The sequence below is a fragment of the Sceloporus occidentalis genome, unplaced genomic scaffold (genome assembly GCF_023333645.1).
Source record: "Sceloporus occidentalis isolate IW3139 unplaced genomic scaffold, rSceOcc1.0.p SCAF_62, whole genome shotgun sequence".
NCBI lineage: Eukaryota > Metazoa > Chordata > Lepidosauria > Squamata > Phrynosomatidae > Sceloporus > Sceloporus occidentalis.
In genome coordinates this window covers 1,538,403-1,557,830 of record NW_028317042.1, presented here as the reverse complement: position 1 = coordinate 1,557,830, position 19,428 = coordinate 1,538,403, and the positions used below count along the sequence as shown (strand labels likewise).

Sequence of the window (19,428 nt, the reverse complement as noted above, 5' to 3'; positions counted from 1 at the left end):
GCCCCATCTCTACCCAAAATCACTCTCTTAGAAGATAGGAGCTACCTATGTAGTGAAATTTACTAAATAGGACAGTAGATAGATAGATAGATAGATAGATAGATAGATAGATAGATAGATAGATATTTCACTTGAACTTTATGGCATGAGACTTATTTTTAAACCATTGATGAGATGTTTAGAGACGGAGAACCTGGACAATATTTATAAGAAACTTAAAATAATCTATATTTCCAGGAAAAGGGTTGCTGTTTGTACCTCTACTTGTTTGCAAAATTCTAAAGGGTTTTTTTTGTGGGCTTTGTATATAAATATATATTTCAATTTACCAATGGATAATTATATGTAACCAAAAAAGTTATATATTATATATATATATATAAATAAATATATAAGAAATAAATAATCTGTATTCTGCCCAGCAAGCGCTCCAGATACATAAATGATATAGAGACGGAGAAGAAGCAAGAAGGAGAAAGAAAATCAGGAAAATTGCCATTTATTAAATTATCTATTTTTCTTGAATCGTGTAAAGACAGAGCACCAAATTGACCAGCGATTTTAATCTTCGACCCAATGTTTTGCTTAATCTTTAATTAAGCTACGGTTAGAGCAATAAGAAAACAAAAATAAAAACATCTAAAATGAGATATACCGCAGTATTCTGCTGTGTTGTTGAATAAATCATGTATCCCTATTTTGGTTTGTAAGAGCTTCAAAACAGTGACAGCTTTCGGCCATTTCCAAACATCATTTTGTCCTCTTCTTTTGAGCCTTTCTCCGTGATACTGTCACAGCAGTATCACCGCAGCTAGAACTCGCCTTCTAAGTGACTGATTACCTTTCAGCGACAAGCAGCTGCGAGACAATTTAGCTGGGTGGCCGACCACAGATTTTGGTTGGCATACAGTAACGATGATGGAAAAGAGAGGAGGGTGGTGGTTCAAGAGCGTCTTCTAGAGAATATTAAGGTTTTCATACAAGCCAAATCTTCTCCTTTAGGAAGAAAAGCTCCTTCTCTCTATGTTTTGCCGGGGACGGATTTCCAGCTCACGTACAAATGAGAGTTTATTGGAAGTTTGCAGGGAGTTGAAGAAAAGGTGCAACTCAAGTCAACTTCTCCAGCAAGGAGAGCCTGGTTGGCCCAATATTATAGATAACTGAATCATTGAAAAAGTATCTACTTTTTTGACTTAACCCTAAAGGTATAATTCTAGTGAAAAGTGGTAAAACTGGTGGAATCACTCGAGGAGTAAGGATTATTTAGAGGAACCTGTGTGGGGAGCATGTGTGACCAAATATTGTGATTTCCCTATCTGGAGATTGAAGGTAGCTCTGTAGAAACAGGTCTTTATGAGGAGATCTGCCATATTCCCAGGGAGACCTGGACTGGCCATCTGGCACACCGCGCAAATGGCCAATGGGCTACTGCACATCGGCACCTTTTAATCACGATCTGTTACCCCCAGCAGCACTGCAGCATGTGGGCATATCCAGCCCTTGCCCACATGCTGCAGTGCTGCTGGGGGCAACAGATTGTGATTAAAAGGTGCCGATGTGCAGTAGCCCATTGGCCATTTGCGAGGTGTGCCAGATGACCAGTCCAGGTCTCCAGATCGTGATTAACTCCTTAAGGACAATGGCCGGTCCCTAAACCCATTAAAAACAATGCATTTTGAGCCCGTACATCAACATAAAAACCAGTCCGGCTCTGTTCCCAGGTACGATAACCCCATAAACACAAAACCACAGAGTCTTGACCGTAATACATAACACTTGGCTTCGCAGGATAAATACCCCCTGGCGTCCCTGCAGCATTGCTTGCAGTTTTTCAGTCAATGTAAACTGTAGGTTAAAGGACTCCCTGGGGGGACATCAAATGAACCCCATACACTTGCAAAGCCTGGTGTGCCCCATAAATAGACCTAATGCCTTTTTAGTAATTATCATTTTATTGCTTTTGCAGTAGGTGTATTTTAGAAGAATGAATCAACTAGTAACAGAAATATCAACTTATTCAAGTAAATTGATTGCCTCGATTCCGACGTATAGCAGCTTTAACGTATATACCGGTATATATTTTGCTCATTTTATACTCATCATTAATCACTTTTCAGCTGCTATTATTTTGCAGATTCGGTGCACATGAGTCACATTCAGACTTGCTGCCAGTTTTACATATTTTTTATATTCTCCTTCTAGCTTTTCAATTATCTGCTTGACTATAGATAAGATACACCCAAAGCCGATTTTTTATACTTTCCTATTTTAATGTTGTTATCTGCTATCTCTTGCCAGAAAATTGAATCATGTAATTGTTACAGGCACTTGTTAGCTCTAAATAGCTCTTTTTTTAGGGAATAAAATCCGTAAACTATTATTTGTTGATTTAATAAACAATAAAGAATAAAAAAAAACTTGGACCAAGGGCCACTGTAAATGAAATGAGGTCTTGAACGTCAAACAGAAGAACTTTCACACACACCAGTTGAGTGGGAACATAGAAGGATTGGTGTTTACTCCATGATTTCTTCACTTGTAAAAGGAACTCGTGCTTTAGTGAAATTAATTACTTTGAAGGAAGCGTAGTTGGCATAAATACCCATTTTTTAAGCATGTATAGCTTTCTTCACATTTAGTACAGCTTAGAGTGTACATTTTTCGACAACGTGGGAACTGGAGGCTTGGGATCTGGGGGCTTTGGAGGCCTAGAAACATAACTTGGTTCCTGAAAGCAAGGGTCACAGGGAGCCTATTAGTCCCCCCCCCCCCAATGTTTCAGATGCCCAAAGTGGGACACCTTCATCAGGCAAGAGGCATGGTCTTCTTTAAGAAATATTTACCTGCACCTGACAATGTGTTAAAGCAGAACTCAGAGATATGATGTCATATCTTGTCCTCTCCTTCAGTAAGCCACCAGGTTGACACTGTGGGAGCTTTAATGAGTTTTGTGGTGCCAAACCACAGACCTTTGTTGTTCTATAGCTCAGTGGGCCCATTATATAGGAGATAACCCGATCAATGGGACTGGAAATCCTACCTACCAGTTGGGAGGTGAATAGTGAGTCTCTCTAGTAGCCCCCCCCCCTGATTATAATGGTGTCCTGGTTTGAAAGGGCTATCAAATTAATTATCCTTTTTTTTCTTATTTCAAAGGCTTGATAACAATTAAAGTACCATATATACCGGTAATCCTATTATCACTCTTGTCTGCTCAGACTATATGACTGATTGTCTCTTCCTCAATAGTTTTAATCATTTTGAGTCAGTTCAGCTTGACTCGGGGGAGGTAAGGATAATTAGCTGTGTGCCCTTGATGTCCCTATCCTAATGACTTAACTGGCAGATATTATAATTTCCCTCCCCCCAAAAATATCTAAAATTACAACTGAGCTCTTTAACCCTTTGTGCTTCGGAACGTTGAACAAATCCTTGCAATCAAGAAGTTAAAAATACAATGTTGCATTTTCCGTCGATGAAAGTATAATTCTATTTTGTGTATTCTTTTTGGGGGGGGGTGCTAAAAATAAATGCAATTGTTTGAACACTCAAAATGAAATCTAATGTGTAACCGTGGTTGATTTTGTCTTAGAATAACCGTTTTTTTACTTTGTTCGCGTATCATTCAAGAAGAGTTTTTCCAGCTGTGTGTAGTTCAAACAGGCAGCTGTTACCGTAGCTCTGACGGTGATTATTGCTCCCATATGTAGCTAATTCCTCTTTTTTTTATTTTAAAAAGCCATCTTTTCATCTTCAGAGCTTTCCGATGTTAAAAAAAAAATTCCAAAGCTGCGAACAGAGGAATAATCTAATTAAAAAAAAAATAGTTTATGGATAAACACCTGTCACTATCTTTCTGTCTCAAATCTTCATACAGTTTACATGTTATTTTTCATTGTTTCAGAGATTTGTACTCTAAATGTATCCGACATTATTCCTTCTTCCTAACGAGAATATTTTAATCGCTATGTGATGGCAATTAGCGATCACAGTATAATTTTACATTATTTCTCGCAAAGATTTTGTTTTTGGATATTACCGAAAACAATCAAGATGGACTAATGTCTATTCTCCCTTTAAACTTTTGTTAATTCACTGAAGGTTCTGTTAAGGAGGATGGAAAACCAAGGTACTAAACCAAGAGTTTCTTGGGAAGTTGCGGTTCCTTTACACCAGGAAAGCTTGGCAGACTAGATGGTCCAAATGGTTCCTCTGTCCAGTTCTAGTTCAATCATTGAGGTTACTGGAATTCTGCTTTATAATATAAGGCCATTTTGCAGTGGAAGCTCACAGGGCTTGGACCTCCATACTCAAATACTCAAATTCAAATACTGATTTGAAACTGTATCTCTCCGGCAAACTCTCCTTCCTTGAAAAGGTAAATGAAAATTGGAAAGTTCAGACACTAAGAAGTCTTTGATGTATCTTGACCCACAGAGAAGCCCAAAAGGTACGTTGATGGTCATAACCTTCTACAGTTTATGGACAATATCAAAGGCTTACGGGTCACATACCTAGTATGTCCCTAGACACGTAAACTCTGTGGCTGTCACTTGTGATTATGAGACAAAAAGAAAGTGTATTCTATTATTTTTTTTCAGTTTGGCTCCATGTCCCGATTCCCAGTTGTTGGATCGGACAGTATTTTCTGAATTCAGTATTTAGCTTAACAAATCGCATAAAACATAATTTGGTTTGTGATGGATCTACAGGAAATATGGTTATTAATAATTAAACATATTTATGGAGTGTGGAATTTAAAAGGAATCCAATTAAGGTGAATCAATAAACATATACATCCTGAACTACAAAAGGACAATTTGGAATATAGGTGAAATAATTATGCTTTGTTTAATGCTTTTATTGTGTTTTAAATGACCTTTTGAGCCTAACGGTAGAAATATGACATTGATATTTTGTTGTTCAATTAGCTTTATAGTAATTTCTGTGTCCCCAGTTACACCATAATAGACCTCATAATATAAACTGGTTCTAATGAGAATCTATGAGCAGCTAATCACCATGTTGATAAATGATGACGTTGCCAGGGTAGGCTCTTCTAGGGGAGGGGCTTTGGAAGGGGCAGGGCTAGACATGGAGGGGGTGGGGCTAACAGCAAGCAGTCAACCTTAAATGGACTGGTAGATGGAGTGGGTATGACCAAAGTCTACTCCCTTGCTGGTGAAAGTGACTTGGAGACCCGGGGAAGCAGCTGCTCACTCAGAGACTCTGGGTCAATTTGTACGAACATGTGTATGTATACACCACGTGGGGTATGGGAGGCTTTATAAGAAATTGGTTCCATGTTTAGCAGTTGGCATCGGCTTCTAAGACACAAAGATATGTTTTGGTATTTTAAACGTTCTAGTTTAGAAGACAACTGCAGAGAGTTTCTTACAGTACATCATCATTATTACCCAGCCCTGTGATGTGGTATCAGACAAAATTCTGGCACCACAGTGGTTTCTGCTGGCCTCACCCAGATTACTGCAATAACACACATTTGTAATCCAGTTTTCCTCTACGGGAACATAGAAAATATAGAATGTGACAGCAGAGAAGAAGCATTCAGTTCATCTAATCTGCTTGTTTTTTTCTGATGAACAAACCCTATCGATTCCTTAGTATTCTGATATATTCAGGAGAGCCTTACACCTATCCCATTCAACTTTAAATCCCCTCACTGTATTAACCTCTACCACGTCTACTGGAAGGCTTTTCCACTTTTCGAGTAAAACTTCTTCTACATTCCACTAGTTTATGACCTCTCGCCCTGACATTTCTTCTCCCTGAAAAATGATGTCCATATGTACTTTCTTCAATCTCCAATCAATATGTATTTAGATATTTCTACTTCCAAATAATGTAAAATCAAAATACCAAAAGTAAATATCCTGGGTTTCTGGATGAAATGTGTTATTGCATAAATCCCTTGGTAGCAGAACTTGAGTCAATTTTTTGTGATTCTAGGGCAAAAGTCTGGAGAATGTTCTTCTCACCATAGCAACCAATAAATAATTCTGCTGTATGTAGAGAGTGCATGAAACATCACGAACTAACGTATAAAAATTGCAGAATATACCTTTTTTTTATAATTTAAAAATAAATTCTGCTTTTTCTTTTTTTTTTTAGTCTGGAGAATTATGTGTCGAGGAGACTTTCTGCAAATCTTTTTGTACAGAAAAAAACTCTGTAAAAATAGTCAAAAAAATAACTTCTTGCTGACCTTGCAAATCTGAAGAGGTTTGATCATCACGGGCTATCCTGAAAGTCTGAGTCAAAGATTTAAAGTGTTTTTTAAATTGTTTTCTTATGTTGAGAAAAAAAATTAATTGAATCACAGATGTGCAGTCATTTTTTTTCCGTTTTTCTAAATATGCTTTACTTACCATACCTGGGATCTCTCTGGGTTTGACCCGGAGCCTCCGGGTGAAGCACTGCTTTCCTGGGTCTCCGGGTCGCTTTCAGAGTTCAGCCATGAACACTCCCACTCCTAAAACATTTAATTCTATCTGTGGTTAGCCCAGCCCCTTGACTGGCTAGCCCTCCCCTCATGTGCCTAACCCTGCCCCCTCATAAAGCCACTCCCTCAAAAGGAACGTTCCAGGTAGCCTGCCCTGGGAAGTTCTACCAGGTGTGGTTCTAGCACATGCCATAAAATCGACCGCTAGAGCTGATCAGTGGCGAGAACAGTTGGACCACGGAGGAGGTGTGCAGCTGCAGAGCTCCCAGGGTATTTTAATATAAAATCTTTAGTGGGGCAGCCTCTCCCTTTTAATAAGAGGAATCCCAGGGGTCTGGCAGACTTACAGCCCCTGATATCATGGTTGGACATCCCGTGTCTTAAACATAAGCAGATCTCACCCTACTCCGCTGAAGCTGCCAGGCAAGTTTAATTGAGCTCCAAGTACCAAGTTACACTTGGCTGTAACATTCATAAAAAAAGAGAGACTTTACTTACTGAACTGCTAAATTTATTTCTTACGAAAACCTATTACTTATCTGGGATTGAAAGTTGAATTCTCTGCTCGGAGTTCCAAGTCGTGTCTTTCGAGAGGTGCCAGAATGTGTCATTGACTCTTCTCTTCATCTTTAACATTTACAAAAGCAGATGTCAAGGCTCTGGAGCTTGACTAAAATGTTCAAGTGTCTTGGATGAAATAGGACAAATATGAAAAATGTATGTTGTGGGACCATGTTGGTTCCTGTGGAGCTCTGCAGTTTTTTTTTTCTCTACAAACATCCATCAATAATGGAAGCGTCTGAAAGATGATGCTATGCCAGTTCTGGATACTAGTTTGATGGTTGGACAGGCAAATAAACAAAATACACTTTTGTGCAGAACATCATAACCTTGAGAACATGTCATCCTTGAAAGTGGCCCTATCACCCTACTTGTTTAAATGCAGCAATACATGGCATTGAGTATTCTATTGTTAGAAAATTGTCTTAATTGGTACTATTTCCATACTTTTTCTACAAACTTGCTGCCTTTTTTTGCCCTATCGACAGAGTGTGGTTTCACGCAAGAGTTTCCATAAACCATAGATGGTTAATAAAGAACACATACAACTGGGGGGATACTTGATGGAGAATGAGGAAGACCTTTAATTTCCCTTTAATAATATATACCTTAAAGGAGCGCTCCAGTCCTGTTGTCATGATAAATGTAAATTTTCCATTTTACTGAATGCAAATTGGCGCAGGCATTCCCTAGTTTAGGAGTTCTTCATTTAACTTCTCCCCCAGCTGTCTCTACTACAAACCACTCAATGGATCTTGCACATCCTCAGTAGAACTTCTTTTCTAATCAAGGGAGCTGAACTCCTACTGAAATCAATGATGGTAGCAGCAGCCAGGCACTGGTAAGCTATCCGAATACTGATGTTCTGCTGGAATACATGTCATTGACTGTTTCTTCAAGGACTTAACTGAGCATGTGCAAGAAGTGTACCTAAGAATGCTTCCTGTTTTCAGTAGAGGCACCAGGGGGAGGAGTTAAATGGGGCAGAAGTCTCATCTTCTAACTCCAATAACTAAAGAATGCCTGTATACTGCATGTAAAATGGAGTATAACGTGTTAGATATAGAAATACAATTTTGGGGACTAGATTCTTCCTTTAATGTTCTGCGCAGTACCCAAAATTCCCCAAAATCCATATTCAAGTACAACCCCTAATGTAGCATTCTAGTGATTCACAGAGAATGCGATTTACAGTGTAATTTATTTTTGTATTTTTTTCTCCATTATCCTAGTAACATATGTCATGTAGTAGTTTACCATTTGTTCAGCTTGTCTCCAGATATCTGTGTAGTTTTATAGTGGGAGTAACATTTTGTTTTTAATTGGAAAGCCGTAAATATATATTTGTGTGCTGCTATTACTCACCGATACACAACAATACTATAATTGGATTTCCTAGAAATGAGAAGTTCCACTGCATTTTTATCTTTTTTAAAGCCACATAAATTAATTCCCTTTATAATTTCCATCCCTAATATGTTTCATACCTCCCAAGAGGGACACTTTTTGTTTTGGGGTGCATGGTGAGAGGTGTTACATAGGCAGGGCTTTAGCACAGGTTTTTTTTTTTTTTTTTTATATATCAATATATGTCAATAACTCTTTATGTAACATGAAAGGGCATTAAGAAGAAAAATATAATTGATTTAGGCAACTTATTTTGTAAATATCTTTTTTTTTAACTGCTTCTATGCAGATTATTGTGAGTTTTACAGCTGTAGAACCCCGCAATACCCTCATACCCAGCAAACATTCTGAGCTCTAGAAAAAAAGGGAAATCAAGGGATACTCAACACGTTTTGAATGTTTTGCTCAACCCTCTGAACATGAAGTGGTTGAGGTTAATACAACAAGGGAATTTAAACATGCATGAGTCTTAAGGTTTGAATCCTCATCGGGAATAACGGGCAGACTAGATTGGCAGAATGGATCTTATCTGCCGTCAAATTTCTATGAATGAATATTTTTTGTAACGTTGTATCAATCTGGATTTCATGGTCAGTGTGCCTTGCCTTAGCATCAACGTCAGCAGGGTCAGACTGGCGAGCGCTTTAAGGTCAGCCTGAAGACATAAGTGCGGCCAACGGCTAGATATGCACGACCGATGCGTTTCTATGTTGGCGGCTGGAGAGGCAGATTGGGCGATGGGGTGCTGATTGCCAGTCTGGGCCTAAATGTCAGTGAACTTAAATCATAAAGAAAGGGAAGAAACAGGTTCCCTTTAAGTGCCCTGGAGACGTGGCTTCTGCAATAACCATCCATGCTTTTTAAGTCACCAGCCTAAAATAGAACATATTTGTGGCAGCACGGACAGAACTCAAAGCGAAAGTATCTTAAGATACAGGCTCCATAGCCATTCGGTCGGCTCTTTTTGATATGTGAGCTGAACTATGCAGTCAGTTGATGCTCAGAGGTTTCTGGGTTTCTCAAGTGATACCTTGTCACCGAGTAGGTAAAATTCAGCAATGGTCACGTCAGCAGCAGAAGCTGAGAAACGCACTGCTTACACGCGATGAACTAAAATGACAGTAAGAGGTTTGTGCCTGAAATAGTGACCAAGATAACATTCACAACAAGGTACATTATGTGATTATGTTTACATTTTTTGGCCCTACTACAAAACTCAAGGAGAAATCTGTCCAGAAATTTAGAAGGTTTGTTTTTGAAACTATCCTCAAGTCCATGTCTGCTCCCACGAGGAAGCCCTGTAATCAGCATTTAGAAGCAGGTTCACCCAGCTACACCAGCTTATCCACTGGCGACATACCTATAAGGGCACGTTGTCCATGTGCATTGGAATCCATCACTTGGATACGTGCGTTTCACCGAGTTCGGACCTCAACCTCACAAGGTGTTCCTCACAAGTTGTTCCAAAATGGCTGGTTGCCCTGAAAATGTGTATTCGATGGCCCTCTCTGCTGGTTTTTATTCAGTTTGCCCTTTCCTGGTGTCTAACTGGAATGTGTTACAGGGCACAGCTAAACACCCTTTGCTGCTTCAGTTTGATAATGGGTGCCTTCAATGAGTTTCAAGGTTGCAGGGAACAGATAACCGACATCAGTAGTTGCCAAAATCATGGGATCTTTCATGTTTCCAAGGTTCTCCAAGTGGAGCTTCTGCTAAATGAAAATTCTCATGCATGGGATTTTAACTGAGCCACCAAACTTTCTATAGAGTGTGCATAGAAAAACTCGTATAGACCTTTAAATTTATGGAACAGTTATGGCAAATCTGTTAGCCTTGGAGTAATACATATTTACCAATATCTTAGTTCCTTTACCAGCAGAAGGTGAAATCACATGAATTGAGACACTGACCAAGATAGTGGGCCATCTAGGCTAAAAGGTACATTTTGTCAGCTATGTTAATTGAGCCACTCATTGTTTGTCGTCTCTCCTAACAATGTTTCAATTTATAAGGAATAGCGAGACGCATATTTATCACCATATTCCAGGCTTAAAATAGCCTTTTGATAAATCCTTTTTTAAAATGCATTCAAATGGTAGAGATAATTACTCCTTGTTATTAGCGAGAGCTAATGACTAATTAGAACCACTCAGCAAGTTTTCCATGTTATCTTTTGTTTCCTAAAGCTAAACTTTGTGTCATTAAACAGAATCAGAATGTCTTCGGCAGAATGAGATTATTTCCCCATTTAATGCAATTTAAAGCAATTTATAGGCTTTGTGTCTGGTTAGATTAAATAAATATGGTAACCAATCAAATTGCGTGTTAAGCACATCCAAAAATAGGTCTTTGAAAAGTATTTTCTTTATCCTGAATTTGTGTTACTGTGATGTAGAATAGTCAAAGTCCATTGCTAAAGTCTGTCTGTCTGTCAACGGGCACAGATAGGCCGTTTGGCTCAATGAGCAAATGCCTGGTGGGCCACTGGCCGACAACGCTGTGACAGCCCTGCAGTGTGTGGCCGTGGGCTGGAAATGCCCAATGGCGTTCTTGACGCAGGTGTGCAGGCAATAGAAATGCATTTAAGACTTAAGGGTAGTTGGGGAGAAAGAAGATCTTGCCTCCTGCCCACCTTTTGACCCAAGAACTAAGTTCCTCTTAGGAACTAAGTCCTACGTCTTCTAGAAGCTCAGAATGTTTGCTGGGTTCGCAGGGTTCTACAGCTCCAATAGTCACAATTGAGTAAATAGGAACAGTTTTTAACTCCTTGTGATTTTACAATAATATTTTTGGAGCATTAACTCTTTATGTGTAAGTCTTTGAGTAGACCTGAGACCTCCTTGTTTCTGTCCAAAATCTTGTTTTAGGTGAATGGCTACAGTCTGGAAGAACCTTTTCAGTCTTGTTATTTACAAATATATTAAATATTTAATTTATCTGTTCCCAAATCTTTTATTTTATTTATTATTCTTTCTTATATAGCAGTTATATTAACTTCTGTGCACAATGTGTTTCTGTATAACGGGTTTAGAGGCCAGACTCTGTAATATGGTTTTTGTTATCTGAAAAAACAGGGAGATAAATCGACTTGCCCAAGGACACGTGAAGTCTGTTGTGGAACAATAAAATGTTGGACATTGTTCATTCCCTGCTGCTGATTATACAGTTGACATTATGAGAATGGGGTAACGCGTGATTGAAGCGTTTTATTTTAATTTTGTTTTCTCCTTCGTCAAATGCTCCAAAATATTTCGGTTTAGAAAAAAAAAAAACATGCTTTACAAATGATCAAAAGTTTTAGCTTTAGGAAAATGGGCATATTTGTTTGTTCTAAAAGGTACTTTGGAGTAAAAACTGGAAAAAAGCCTGATAAACATCAAAATAAAGAACATTTTCACTGTGTGAGAACACTAATGAAGGAATTTCAGAATCCACCCTATTGTCATGACCTGCGGGTGCTGCTTTTGGATCCTACAGCTACAATTACTGGCCAACAGTTGAAATATTTTATTGTTTAACCAAGGTTAGAAGTGCAAGAGAAGGGGATGTGGAATTTCATGTGTTTGAAGATTTTTAAATACGTTTTTAACAGCAATTATGTGTTTTGTTTGTTTTATTTTTCCATGTTTTAAGCCATGTTAATCACAGTTATTTTCGGTATGAAATTATGCCTTTTTATAATTACGTTAATGTTTTGAATATTCTAGGTTCGGAGTAGTCAATGCCTTATTACTTTCATTATTCAACATAGTCTATATATGGTTGACTTATCCTGAGATATATATATGGAAACCAGGAGGATATTCAGAACTAAGCCACTCTGTGCCATGAGAGCCTAAGAGCAACAATAATAATACAGCTATGTTGTTCTCATAAGCCCATCTCTTTGTTGTTGGGTGGAATCCCACGCAGCGACAAACCTCTAGGTAACCGTAACTATATGCAGAAGTTGGTTTTTAGTATGGAAAACTGATATAGCTTTATCGGTTCAAGAGAAAGGTGAAGTCTTTAGTCGAAGGTCGTACCTTTTATTGCAGTCAAAGATGTAGTCCCGTTAGCTTTCAGGACGTCAGAGTTCCCATCTTCACATCATCTTCACATTATCCCAAGAAGAAACCTCTTTTGAGGTTTTACCTTTGATTTTACCTTCTGATTTAAAATTATAACTTAAATTTATCAACAGTTGTAACCTTGCAAGTAAACTCAGGCTGGATAGTGTGTGTTGATATAGCAATAGATATTACTGCAATGATATCTAGTCATCAGGAAGAATCAGCTTTTGGTAGAAGCCCAAGACTTGATGTTTTGCAAGAACATAACATTATGCAAATGTTGCTACCAAATGTAGATTGGGCTAGCCATGCATGAAGTAGGGCTAACCGGCCCCAGTTTTTATCGAGTAGGAGGGAAACTGGGTAGGTAGTTGTCAGAGTTAAACACCACCCTCCCTGCCTGGAGAAAGAAGAAAGTGTCCCGGAGACCCAGGGAAGCAGCACTTGGCCTGGAGACTCCCCAGTTGTCCAAAAGCAGTCACACCCCACTTTATCCAAAATATGCCGGCAGTGTTATGATGTCAAATCATGGATGTCTGACATCACTATAGACACCATGCATGCCGAGCAGCTAGTAAGCGCTGGTTGTTAGGACTCTCCTCTTAAATATGGCTCTGTAAGCAGATACATTAGCCACCTAAAAATAAATAAATCCTCAAATACATCCCTCTTCTGATGGTTTTCTTAAACCTAGCCAAGTGTTTATGAGCAGATATTTCTAAGTAAACCATAATGAAAACAAGCAATTTCAAGAAAAATTAGTATACCTGCAACATTTGCCAAATGCTGTTTTAATTCTCCATGTATTTGTTTTAAAAGCACTCGGTAATGGGATTTTTAAGCATTTGAACTGGTGCCTAATTTCTTAGCTCGGGCTTGTATAATATGATTCCAGAAGTTTTTAAATCCATAATGTCAATACTACACATAACGCAGAGACCAATCAAAGGCATATCCTAGTTTATGGCATTAAACAAAAACCCTGGAAATGGTAAAGAGGATTTACAAATTCTACCCTTTTTTTAGTTCACTGTACCAAATAAATACTTTTAATTATGTTAAGGCTTTAAAGCAAAAGGGGGTCATATGCATATACCAGGAGGCAGACGACTCAACTTCCTGTTCTCTCTCTCCTGGTAAGTTGCTGATTGCTGTTGATTGGTTCAGGCAGTCTGCGTAATGGTAAGGGGAGGAAGTAATAGAGATAAATTAGTCTCGTAATTCTAAAACAAACTGCAAGAGCTAAAGGCTGTGTACAAAAGAATATAAGAAAAAGCTAAAGAGATCATTTATATTTGCTGTGAGGGGACATCTTCCTTGTGTTTAGATGAAAGAAATGCCAGAAGACCTGGGCAAGAAATTCCATATTTTTGTTCATATGTTGTGCGTCTTTGTTCATAAAGTTAAAGTCATAAGATCTGAGCACAAACTTTTTCTTACAGTTGTTTCTCGGATTGTGTGGGTTGAATTAACCTCAAGCAGCGATTCCTTAGAAAGGTTGATGAACATTCAGGTGTTAGAAATCATATTTCCCTTTGCTGTTCTATTACGGACGGTTTGACTCTTTTTTACAGCACATCGTAATGGGGATTTGTTCGTCGTTGAGTTTTATGTTTTAATTATTATGATTAACATTATCCTTATGTTTAGGCTTAAAATTACATCTGGTTTAACGAGTTTCCCTTTGAAACAGTCGCTATCTTGAATTCATTGAAAAATTCACTTTTGAGTACTATTTTTGATACTATTTTTCTGAAAACCAAGGGCAGAGGAATAACAAATGGTTTCTATGTGGAGTCTCTTGGTAGTTTATCGTTGACTGCTTTCAGAATTCTCTTTCTTAAGACCTTGCCATTAATTGACCTCATTAATTGACCTCAACAGTAAACTTAATAGCTTTAGGTTTTTTCCAACTTCAGCCGAGCCCTGCAGCTTTATATTGGTTGGTCTAAAAACATTATCGATGCAGGGCTAGCATCAGAAGATGATGCTTCTGATGGTTTCTAAACAATTTCAGCCTGTTGATTGCGAGACTCATTCTCCTTTTGGCTTTTTCGACACACTTCAATGACTCTTCCTGACATTTACAACATTTCTAAAGTGCAACTAATAAAGTGAGTTAAATTTTGGAATACATCATCACATCAACAACAGAAACCGGAAACCCAAGTGCAAAACTTTTAAATCCATAAAACATCAGTTCATTTTTATGACTCTATCTTTTTTTCTGGGAGACAGAGACAATCCCTTACTAATGATAGTTTTATGTAAAAAAAAAAGCACAAAGTTGAAACCATAGCAGCCAATAGCCCCAAATTTGCCATCCCAAATCAGACGCTGTGCATGCAGAAAAGGGTAGGATACAGTGCAGAACACCAATGACATCATACCGCTGCCATCTACTTAATATGACAAGACCATGACATGGCATCGAAGCCAATATGTTCTTGGCACAACATATCTTGTACTGTCCACAGTGGGCATGATGCTAAATAGGGTTGAATGTGGTAGAATTGTGTTGCCATATAAAATTACTCGAGGCGTGAACGACACTTTAACGAGACCATTCATTGGATTGTGAAGAACATCTCAGGAGACATCAGATGCTGTGTCGCATGGAGGTTCAAAGGCAAGCTTACCAGAAAGCCACAATTTTGGTTGAAAGTTGGCACCCAAGCCAGAGTCACTGCAGTAAAAGTCAGCTGTTCTGCGCTTCTCGCCCAGATTGATAACCGGAAAAAAATGTTACTCTCCAGCCAACAGTCTCATATCAGCCTGGCATGGTTTACATTTCTATTTTGAAATCCCCCTAGAAGTTGAGTCTCTATTTGATTACGAGAAGCCAGATCATAAATACGTAGCTCCTTAATGGAATTACATCTGACATAAAGTTGCTGTTCTACGTCATCTGCTGAATCTATCACTTGCGTAAGTAAATATAGCATTTAAGTATCATTCCTAGTACTATTGACCGAATCCTATATTGAAAAAAAGTTCTAATAATGTACATTTTTATTCACAATTTTCCAGGGAGTGCTTGTCACGTGACACAAAAGCAGACGTTAACAGGTTGTTGTCATAGAAACTTAAATAGGCTTCTTAAGTTACTAAACATTCTGAGGAAAGAATAAAATGACGGATCTCCTAAGGTTTATTTGGTCAGCATGTTAAATAAGTCGATTATGTACAAGAGAAAGGAACTTTCTTACTGTATTTTATTTTAATGTATATTTTTATTTGAATGTATGATTTTTTTTGGCCTCATTGCTTGAGGCCTCGTAGAGTTTATATATATATTAAGTGTTTTTGGGGGGGGGGGGTTTCAATAAAAGCTATATTTTGGAGTTTGGAAGATATTTTAGCTCAATCAAGGGGAAATCTGTGAGAAATGATCAGATAACATAACATATTAAGTTCCTGTCTTGAAGGAACCCTCTTCTCTTCACCCAACCATTAAAATGGCTGCTCGTACCCTAAAAACCCTCATTGTCATGGCAATTCTGTAGCAATCTAAAGAACTACCAAGATATTTTAGGAATAATTACCATATTCTGTAAGAGAAATTGATATAGACGTGTTAGCTCAAGTCTTTAGTAAACACCAAGAACAACAGAGAAAAAGACATAAAATTATGGAAGCTTTCGGGACCTCGGAGGCCTCTTCCTCAGGTGGAGTACATCTTTTTTTCTGTTTGGCCTAACAAAAAGGTATGAACTTTAACTAAAAACTCCATATTCCGTAAGATTGCATTTGTAGTTATAAAATGTAATGTGATCTCAAATTAGCAACTGAAGCACAAGGCAACATTTCAAGTTTATTTTAAAATTAGCATTAACATTTTTGTGCAAATCATCTAAGTTCTGGTTGTTAAATTAAATTGGTTTTGCAAAAAAACAAAAACTTGTTAGAACATGGAACATCTGCACAGATAATTAATTTAGGATCTGTGTTGTATCAGATAAAGGTTGATGTTGTTCTCTCGTAAAGAAGTTAAAATAATGGAAATAATATTTCCGTAACATTTTTTTCTTTGTATTCGCAAAAATCAGTAGTTTTGCGACTTACGCATTTCAGAGGCCATTTTCTAGCCTACCGCCAAAGTCAAATGTTTTCCAAAAACAATAAATAATTATAGACACTAAAAGTGGGTGTACGTTCACTAAGGATCAATGATATGTGCCATGAAAGCCAATATTCTCTATTGAGTTTGAAGGTCAAACAAGAACTCTCTAGATTTCTAGACTTTCTTGAATTGAACTTGCTGGGAGATTTTTCATCCTAGGGTAAGCCGGGTCTCCAGAAGGATTCAAAATGTTTATCCTTAATGGGAAATTCCTATACTGTACGTTGAGCTTCATTGAGCTTCAAGCATGTAGTGTTCCTCAGAAAGGTCCACGCTGCAATAAAGGAGACCTCCCTTAAACCCATTTAATGCTCATTGACTGGTGGGTACCAAAAGGGTGGTATGAGTTTAGAAGAGCTTTATATCAGTATTAGACGTCTCTGTGAAATTGTAGTAGGCTTCCATGCTAAAATACCCCCTTTGTGGTAGTTTTCATTATTAAAAAACCCAACCAGTAGCATTCCTCACAGGTGTCCTAATTTTTCAGGCACAGTCTGCTGTCCCATGTAGTTTCCCCACGTTCCCATATTTGTAGGCACTGAGGATCATGGGCCAGTTAGGAGATACCCTGACCCAACCTAGTGATCTGTAAAGTCAATGGTGGTCTGTGCTCCATTGGAGCCACCTTATGGATGAGTGACCATGCCTGTGACCCCACCAAGCCTGCACCCAATCGTGCCTCACCCCCAGCACAGGTGTTGGACACCTGAAATGTTGGTGGGATGCAGTTTCCACATGGCATGGAAACTGGAGCAGTGGGTTTAACAGGAACCCCCAGAAGATTAAACTATCAAGAAATATATTTTCAATCTTGCCCCTCTTCAACTTTTGTTGTGTTACCAAGCTGCCCCGTGCCTAGAATATGTTTAGGAATTGATCCTCGGAGCTAGAACAGAAAGAAAATTGCTTCATTCTGCAGGAAAAGAAATAACATTGTTTTATACGGCAACGCTCCAAGCTATGACTGCCACTGAGTGCCATTGAGATCCCGTGATATTCTGAGATATAACAGAATAATCTGTTACCACAGAGAAGAAATAACCTCACCTCCCTCTGCATGTATTAAACTAACTTTTGAGATGAAAATGTGTGTTAAGACACAGCGCATGATTTTATCAAGAGCGAGTGGAACCATTTTCTTTTAAATCACATAAAAGAATTTCAGAAACCCAGAAACTTTTGCTTAAAGTAACATTGGAGTTCAATTTCTTACCAGCCTCTGTGATATATATTAATAATATAAATATAGATTTTTTCTTTTACGTGGATCATTAATAAAAGATTCATTGATGTGTGGATTTTGCAATGAAATGCCAGAGCATTTCATGACGTGAACACCTGGTGACATCACTACACCACCGACAAAAAACAATGTTACAAAAAATAAAAAAATACCGGTAATAATTGTTTTGATAACATCTCATTTTATAAAAACCAAAGAAGGTGACCAATTTTAGAAATCACGAATCGTGATTATTTTTTTTTGTCTAGTGGGAAAAACGTATTCTGGTACAAGTGTTATGTTTCAAAGTATAACAACGATAGTTCGGTACAGTCATAAATTATTCGCTTTTTTTTTTCGTTGTTCTGATAAAGCTGGTTACGGGTACAAGCGTTTTTTCAGTGGTTTGTTTCACAAGCTCTTAGCTTCCAGCGAGGATAATGAAGGGAAGGTACCGGCAGCTGTGAATGAAGCAGATGAAGGAATTTATCACGCCTTATCTTTCATCTTAGATCCTCCATATGATGCTGTTGGTTTATTTGTTATTAAAGGAAATGTGATTGCATAAAATTACATAGAATATTTAGGAAGGCTGGTGTATTGACTGTCTGCGAGAAATCGCATGCAAAAATATATTTGGTCACATTGGAAGAAAGCAGATCTGGTACAATGCACAGGAAAAGTGTGTCCCAAGTCCCCAAATGGGGCTGATTTCAGCCTTGACTGAGTCATTGGCTTCCAAGATTGAACCACCAAAAAACTATAGCTCAGGAAGTCTTTTAATCAATTGTTTCCTTTTTAGCACTGGGCTCAATGAGTTCACTCACTCAATTCATTCTCAAGTTAAACTGAGTTTAGAGAATGAGTGTGGACCCATTGTCAAGCCAATGTGATACTAAGATACTTGGCGTAAGGTCTACCAGAGATTTTATCATTTCCCTCCAAAGTATTACTAGTTGTCACGAGAGGCTATTTCCTAAATATAAAGACAAGGGATTTAAAACATTAAAAGAAAAACTATATGAAGATACTCCCCGTCATTTTAGGGGATAGCCATGTTGCGGCCATGGTTAGAAACAGCAGTGATGGCGGCTGGAGGCCAGAGTCGGTGGAGGGACAGTGTGGAAAATCAGGGTGTTTGGAAGATATGATGTTAACGCAAGTAATTGTTTTCATACAGAGCTCTAGGTACTAATCCTCTGGGGTAAATTCATCATCCGAAGCTATGGACACATAGCATACCCGCCAACTGTCATAATTTGGCCCACAGTGTGGGACGGAATGTTGGTGGTCCATCAAAATCTATATATAAATATATACATATATAAAGATTAACTTCTCCACGATAAACATTTTGCTAATAAAATAGAAAAAGAAGAGTCAATATCCATTTTTCCTTTTCCCTTTTTCCTCTGAGACATTCATTTGCACTTCTGAGCTGCAAATGGAAATTTATTTTAGCTACTGCGCTCTCTCAATCTTCTTTGAAGAGCCCTGATTTTCTGAGGATTTATCAGTATAATACAACCGCATTTTCAGCGCAGGAAATATCGTTCGGAAAAGGAAAACTTTTGGAAATTGATATGTGTGATGCACATAG

At 38.2% G+C, this 19,428-nt stretch overlaps 1 protein-coding gene across 1 annotated transcript in view; it reads left to right on the top strand.

The window, feature by feature from the left end:
- Positions 1-19,428, top strand: part of LOC149287278 (tetraspanin-9) — a 71,124-nt gene that overhangs the window by 23,941 nt on the left and 27,755 nt on the right. The gene's annotated exons all lie outside the window — the stretch shown is intronic.